General features: G+C 37.5%; 1 pseudogene; it reads left to right on the top strand.

Moving 5' to 3' along the window:
• Positions 1-5,294: 5,294 nt before the first annotated feature.
• Positions 5,295-7,310, top strand: LOC116563627 (annotated as a pseudogene).
• Positions 7,311-7,583: the final 273 nt, after the last annotated feature.

The following is a 7,583-nucleotide window of genomic DNA, read 5'->3' as shown; positions in this document are numbered from 1 at the left end:
TCACAGCTTCTGTGGGTCAGGAGTGTCCAGACACAGCTTGATCGGGTCTCCTGCTAGTGTCTGACCAGGCTACTGGAAAAGTGTCTGTTGGCTGGTGCTGAGCTTGATGGGGAAAGGATCTGTTTTTATTGGCAGAATTCAGTTCCTAATGGATGTCATCTTGAGGGCTTCTATTTCTCATTAGCTGCTGGCTGGAGGCTTCTCTCAGCCCTAAGAGGCCACCTTAGCTCCTTGCTAGGTGGGGTCCCAACATGGGCAGACCAGCATGGCAGCTTGCGTCTTCAAAGCCAGCAAGAAGAGGCTCCAGCAAGACACGCGCTGTGGTGTTATGTGACGTAACCAAGTACATCCCACTGCCTCTGCTCTACTCTGTTGTTTATAAGCAAGTCATAGGCCCCATCCACATGTGAACACCAGGAAGTAGGTGTCATGGGGACTGCCATATGAATCTGCCCATTGCAATGCACTATATGATGTGCTGACCAAACAAATGAATGCAGAATCACAGTATCTTATTAGTATGAGCACATAGGGTTAATCTACATTTTGAGTCCATTATTCCATTGTAATTAGCACATTTTCCATTCCTTCTTTAATAAAAAAGAAAGCCACACCTCTGAGCAAAAACCATTTGTTAAAAGCCATCTCAGGCTTATAAAGAAGGCTTGAAAGACATAGCAGTGTACCACAGAATCATAATGTTTTCTTTTTTGTTGTTGAAAAAGTGCTTCCCTAAGCACAAAGTGTTGACATTCTGTGGTAGGGTGAAATCTGTCAGGGTAAAGGCACTTAATATGTGCTTCTTCTTTGAGGATGTTTTCCCAGTTTTTTGAACATATAGTTAATTGGAGAAGTTTGCTACCTGAAGTATCCAATTCCATATGCTTTCAGTGAGACACCAGTACAGGAAGCCAAGCATGCATTAGGCAGAATGAAGATATTTAAGAACTTAGCATGTATTTGTAAAATAGTTTATGTTTAAGTATTTAACTAATATGAAGATTATAGAGACTTGATTAATTTAAACAGAAGAGCAGAGTGAGTAGAAAAAAGAGGAGGCATGGCTTCTAATTCTGTCTCTAGTAACAATTTGTAGATAAGCTACCCACCGGCATAAGCACTCTTAACTAATGAACATATGCTTATGCACTGATCAGGAAGCTCTCGAGCATCTGGGGTTCCGTGAAAGGAAGGGGTGATCATGAGGGAACTAAGAAAGATGAAGCTAGAAATAACATTTGTGCCAATGAGAGTCTGTCTTTGGGGCCACCCTCAGTGGGTCAGATGCTTCACAACTGTGATTTGTGGCACCTGACTTCTTTATGAATCCACCTTCTCGTGTATTAAATAAGGAGAGTAAAGGACCTACCGACAGTGGTTGTCATGATAATTAATTAAGCTAATACAGTTGAAGCATTTTTAATATAGCCAGGAAGATAAATATTAACCATAAGATTTAGTATTATTTATTTAAGAAAAACAGCTTTAAACCAACAATTTAGTAACCAACCAATAGGGATCCAAATACCTTCTTTCATAAAAACATAAGAAATAGAAAAAAGAGTTTGTAAATTCAGTCAGACATTTTTGAAGAGGCCCTATTCATAATATTAATATACCATTTCCAAGAGCCATTTTATTCTTATTTCCAATCTAACCCTGAAATACAGGTTCCATATTCTGACATGTGACAAATGAGTTATCTTTTTAATCTGGTTAAGGCCTCCTGTGTGCTGTGAGCCTGGTTCCTCTAAACTAGTTCACAAGGTCATCATTCATATTTTCCCCTGATATCCTATCAACCTTCCTTCTATTTCTAAAACCTTTTTCAATTTATTGTCTCTGAAATATGTCCAGATGGCTTGGGTTCCAAAGTCCTCTATCAGAACAACCAGAAACTGCAGATCACAGCCTTCGCTTTCCTGCCTCTTCCATCTCCACCCACTGTGTTTCAACAAGTGACACTTGATTTTCTTCCCCACTCTGTCCTTGGAGCTGCTTCCTTCCTTGTATCTCCCTCTGCTCATCTCCAGCCCTCCTCTTCAAAGCTAAAGTTGAGTCTCTGTACTCCTGGAATCAAAACAACTCCAGAAGGGTAAATTGTGAGAAACGTCCCTAAACTGTGACAGGCATCTCTACTATTTAAGTTGGTAGAAGGAATTTATTTGCTTCCTCCAGCTCTGGGGATAACTTTGACCCGATCAATAAAGCCAGAGAAAGCTAACCTCAACATTGATTGACTCTGGCTGACTGGAACAGAACAGAAATCTTTACAACAAAATGCTGCAATGAAATGGCAGTATGATTAACACCCAGTCAATAAAGACACACAAAAAGTGATATTTGTAAACCTTCAGTTTCCTCCTTCTTATTGTATTCTAATTTTTGTAAAATCAGAATTTGGGGCCCACTCCCTTGTTTTATAGATGGATAAATTCAAGCTCAGGTAGATGGTGTCTTGAATAAACTCACATGACGAGTTCTAGGTGGAGCTGGAACAGATCCCAAACAGAAGTGCTGGTGTCTGGGGGCTCTCAGAGCTTTACTACGGGACTTTCTTACAGGGAACTAAGATGCGTGGAGCCCTTTAGTAGATAGTGGTCCAAGACAGACCCACTTCAAACCAAATTCTGGTGAATACGGGTTATGTTTTAGTTAACACTGCTACATAGACCAGAACAGTTAAACAATAAGCTCTCTTAAGAGATTCTTACATAATCCTTATGACATAAACTGTAGACTTTCAAAGAAGCTGCACAGTAGGGTTTAATTATCTAGATTATTCACATCCCTCTTTATTCCTTTTTTAAAATTTGCCTAAAGTATTCAGATTAATAAATTAACCATTTTGGGAGCTTGACACAGAAAAAGGACTTTCATCCCCATCTCACTGTGCATCTGTAGGAAGATGTTTATTCCATCAAGGTTGATCATGATATTCATATCACATTATTTCAGCTGTTCTTTATTATGGCAGATTATGTTAATAACATGTTTGAATGTTACCTATTATTGGAAGGTCAAGAAATGCTCCAATTAGTCTCAATATTCTTGTATTACAGTGCAAGACTGTGTAGACATTATTCAGAAGACTAGTTACAGAGGTCTAGGGCTTTTCTTCTTCTGAAATCACTTGCATACCACTTACAATGTCTATAACATTGAAACTATGCAAACATTTTGATTCCTATTTTGTAGAACAAAACAAATCCCTAAGAAAAGTCAAACACTGTTTATTTTCGGTGTGTAATCCATAAGGATTAGATTGATATCTTATTTATCAATTTATCCCCAACATTTCCCAGAGGGCTTGGTAATGTCATAGTAACTCATGAAATATGCACTAATTGACAAAATGACTTTTTAAAAATCGATTATAGATATTGCAAACTTATATTTTAAAAGGCAAACTGTTAACTATAAATAATTTGTCTAAGGGTCTAGTGGAGCAGGCAAAATACCATGAAAGAGGGAAATGTTGCCTATGCTTGAGGTTACATGAACACTATGAACACTTACTAGATGTATGAAAACCAGCTTCCAACACTAAACTGGGAGACAACTTTTCAAAATCGGTTTCAAAGATGGTGAAATCATGCCACAGATTTTATAAGATCCTTATTTTATTTGTGTAATTGAAAATTTTGGTCTAAATTTTATTAAAACTGTGGTGTGAATGCCAGATTATTTCTGTAAAAACAAAACAACTGCCAATTAAAATGAGTGCAGGCTCCAGGGGATGGATATCCTATTCTCCATGATGTGATTATCACACACTGCATGCCTGTATCCAAACATGTCACGTACCCTATAACTATATACACCTACTATGTACACACAAGCATTAAAAAAATTATAAATCAGTAATAAATAAAAACAAGTGCACGAAAAGGTTCAAGCCAAGTGATGTCATTACTATGGTATAAAAAGACAAACCTAACTTTCTGGGAAGCAAGAGAAAGAACAATTAGCTGAACTGATGATGGTATCAAGTTGTTATACTTCATTCCATCTTTCAAGTTTTTGGAGAAAACAGATCTGGAAGCTGGGATCTGGACTGGGGATTTGATCCTGCTGGGGATCTTGACTGACACATCCTCCACATATATCACCAGACGGCAGAAGCTTTTTGCTATGTATGGGAAATTGTTACTAATATGTTGGGATTGAATCATTTGGAACAAATAAAAATATACATGTCAGAAAGGGTTAAGAGATGAAATGTATATATTTTAGCAGGACTGTTTTAAAAATGCATTCCTGTAAGTTTGTGGTCTTTTCTTATATCAGAAGGAAGAGTCAAATAAACAGAATTACTTTTATATTAATATTTCCTATTCTGGAATATTCATGAACCAGGTGGTTAGGTTTCACAGAAAAAGAAAAATGTCTCAGGAAGACAAAAGTCCAGAGGCTACATTCACTTGTGTCTAAGGGCCTAAAATGTAATCCAATGAATTAATGTATCTAAAATGTAGTATTGGCTGGATGTGGTGTCTCGTGCCTGTAATCCCAGCATTTTGGAAGGCTGAGGTGGGTGGATCACCTGAGGTCAGGAGTTGGAGACCAGCCTGGCCAACATGGTGAAACCCCATCTCTACTAAAAATACAAAAATTAGCCGATGTGGTGGCGGGTGCCTTTAATCCCATTTACTCGGCAGTCTGAGGCAGGAGAATCGCTTGAACCTAGGAGACAGAGGTTGCAGTGAGCTGAGGTCGCACCATTGCAATCCAGCCTGGGCAACAAGAGTGAAACTTTAACTCGAAAAAATAAAATAAAATAAAATAAAATAGCACTGGTCCAACCTTGTATAACAATGCTGCTAAAGGGAAATGCTTCAGTTAGAAAGGGACAGTGGGCTTTACCACAGACAAACTTCAGAGGGCACTGAAATGTCTCCCTCTACTGCACATGTTAGTTCATTTGAATCCTTTAGTTCCAGTAATTTAAGATCTATTAACTCGCTCTAGATATCACTAAGTGATATGGTTGATCGGGCAGAAGAGTGACTCGGGTTTGAATCAGCATGTGCTATAAAACAGCCTCTTCGGAAGGTGTCTTTGCAGTAGATTTTGAAGAAACAATGATCAAGTTCTCTGGCAGAACATCTAAACTGCTTGTTAGATTTCTGTCTTGCTTGGCAACATTGTATTTTAACTGTTTCCCAGTAGGGTAACCAGTTAAAGCAGTACTATGTAATAGAAAGAGACTAATTTTTTTTGGAAGAGGTGTTTTTAAAAGTAGATATAAACAGGTGAAATTAATTTTAATAATATATTTTATTCACCACAGTATATTCAAAATATTATTTTAGCACAAAGTCAGTATAAGAATTTATAAACGAATTATTTCCTTTTTTGTTCTAAGTCTTCAAAACAAATTTGCTGTGTATTTCTCACTTAATAGCACATTTAATTCAGAATAGCTACATTTGAAGAGTTCAGTAGTAACCATATTGGATAGCACAGCTCTAAGGCATCAATACCTCCAATGAATAATTAAGTCCTTTAATAAATCATCATCAACCAAATGGTTCTGAAACTTATTTTACTGTTGCAGTTTTGAAGATTATTTGGTTGCCTGAAGCTAACTGACCATGTCTGTATACTGCGAAATATTGAACAACTCTTTTGTGGATGATGAGATTTAGATAAAATAAAATTTGAAGATAAAATAATATTCTCGAAATGAAAATTAGTACATAAGAGGCTTGCAGAGCACTTCTACCATAAGAACTTCCATGTGAAGTGGCAGGAGTGGCAGCTACGGAGCCCCAGGGGGAGAAAGAGGTGCAGGTTGCTGTGTGATTAAAAAAAAAAATAGAGATCATCCCATTCCACAGTATGAGGTGAGCCTGTGAACCAGAGATTTTACATCACCTTTTAGAATGCAACGAGGTCCAGGACAGGGATGTCTACCTGGTAATACATGACTTGAAACAAAACACAAGTGAATATGAATCAGAAGCCAGGCCTCTTCAATACCGTCTCATGGAGAGTGTGAATTTTTCCCCTGCCAATCTCTCCAGCTCTGGTTCCAGATACCTGTATGCTTTGGTTGACAGTGCATGGCCCTTGAAACAAAAGATACTTCACTAGCTAGGTTTATCCCTGCAGTGAGTAATTTGACATTTGATCTTTTTCAAATGAAATCCCAAACTGAAGAAATCAAGATTGAATTGGAAAATCTTGAAAAAAAATTCTAACCACAACTTTAGTATTAGAAAAATGTCTGTAGGAGGATCTCAAGAAAGTAGAGTTGCAACTGTCTTTGGACAGGGCCAAAGTTGACAATCATCTTCAGAGCAGAGATCTTCCAAAAGTGAAGTCAGAGGAGTTCAGATTTGGAATCAAAGCTGCAGAGGAGCAACTTTCAGCCAGAAGCATGGATGCATCTCCGTTTCATCAGTCCCTAGTAGCGGTATCAGAGAAACTGACAGAGTTAAAACGGCAGACCATACCTTTGAAGAAAAAAATGGAGTTCTATTTAGATTTAATGCTGAATCCATCTCTTGCTCAAGTGAAAATTGAAGAAGCAAAGAGTGAATTAGGTAACACCGAAGCTGAACTTACAAAGAAAGTAGATACAATAGAACTGTGACCAGAGTCACATAAACATCATTTTCCTCAAAAAAGTAAATTAAATAGAACTTTACAGACTTATTTTTTCCTCTTGGAATTGCTTAGTAATGTAATTTCTTTGTTTTTAGAAGAGATGATAATGTCATAATTGATCAAATCATGGTTTCTTGTTGTGTATAGCAGTTTTTGTGTCCAAATCTACAATTTTCATATTAAAAAGCCTTTTCTCTGGAAAAAAAAATGAGAAACTAAAATTCCTTCACTAGTGTTCTATCTCAATATCAACTGCAAAATAATAAAAATTTATGTTTATTAAAATCTTGTGATTTTATCAACTAGTTGGATAGATGACAACACAGCAACACTGTATTTTTAAACTAAGTGTGAATTAAAGGGCAAGAAAAAGAAGGAGAGTTTCTCTGATTTTAAGGGTACAATACCTCAAAAAACAATTTGGGGGCACTATTTGGTTTTAATCTTGAACTTACTTCTCTGTTTTTAGTTCCTACAGAAACCTGAATCACTTGGTACGTTAGTTCTTTGTGATTCTTTTTTTTTTTTAATACACATGTGCAGCTTGCAAGGATTATGAGCTAATGTCAGTCTACATTGCCATCTCAGCAGGTATTTTTAGTTTCCCCACCATACAGATGCAGGAGAAACAGCAGTGTGTGTAGGTACCAAGGTGAGTGGGAGGCTGTGCAGCACCAGCAGCCGCATAATGAAAGACTCCAGATGCCACTGCCAAAGCTCCATGCTGTGAGCCCTGAAGTCATTCCCCCACATAGTTATATCCCTTGCTAAAGAGCTTCAGACACTGCTTAGATAATATTATGGTATGTGTTTTCTAAAATAGGCTGTAGACAGCACTTGCCAAAATTTGCTCTATTTTTAATTGGTTGTTTATTTCTTTGGGGAGGGTTGGGGGGGAATTTAGTGTCTGGGAAAACCACTAGATGGAGAGTTTACAAGTGAGGGGAAGGCATATGACCTGAATGACT

This window comes from Sapajus apella, unplaced genomic scaffold (assembly GCF_009761245.1).
Source record: "Sapajus apella isolate SASKATOON/1434 unplaced genomic scaffold, GSC_monkey_1.0 scaffold35, whole genome shotgun sequence".
Taxonomy (NCBI): Eukaryota; Metazoa; Chordata; class Mammalia; order Primates; family Cebidae; genus Sapajus; species Sapajus apella.
This window is presented reverse-complemented; position numbering and strand designations above follow the sequence as displayed.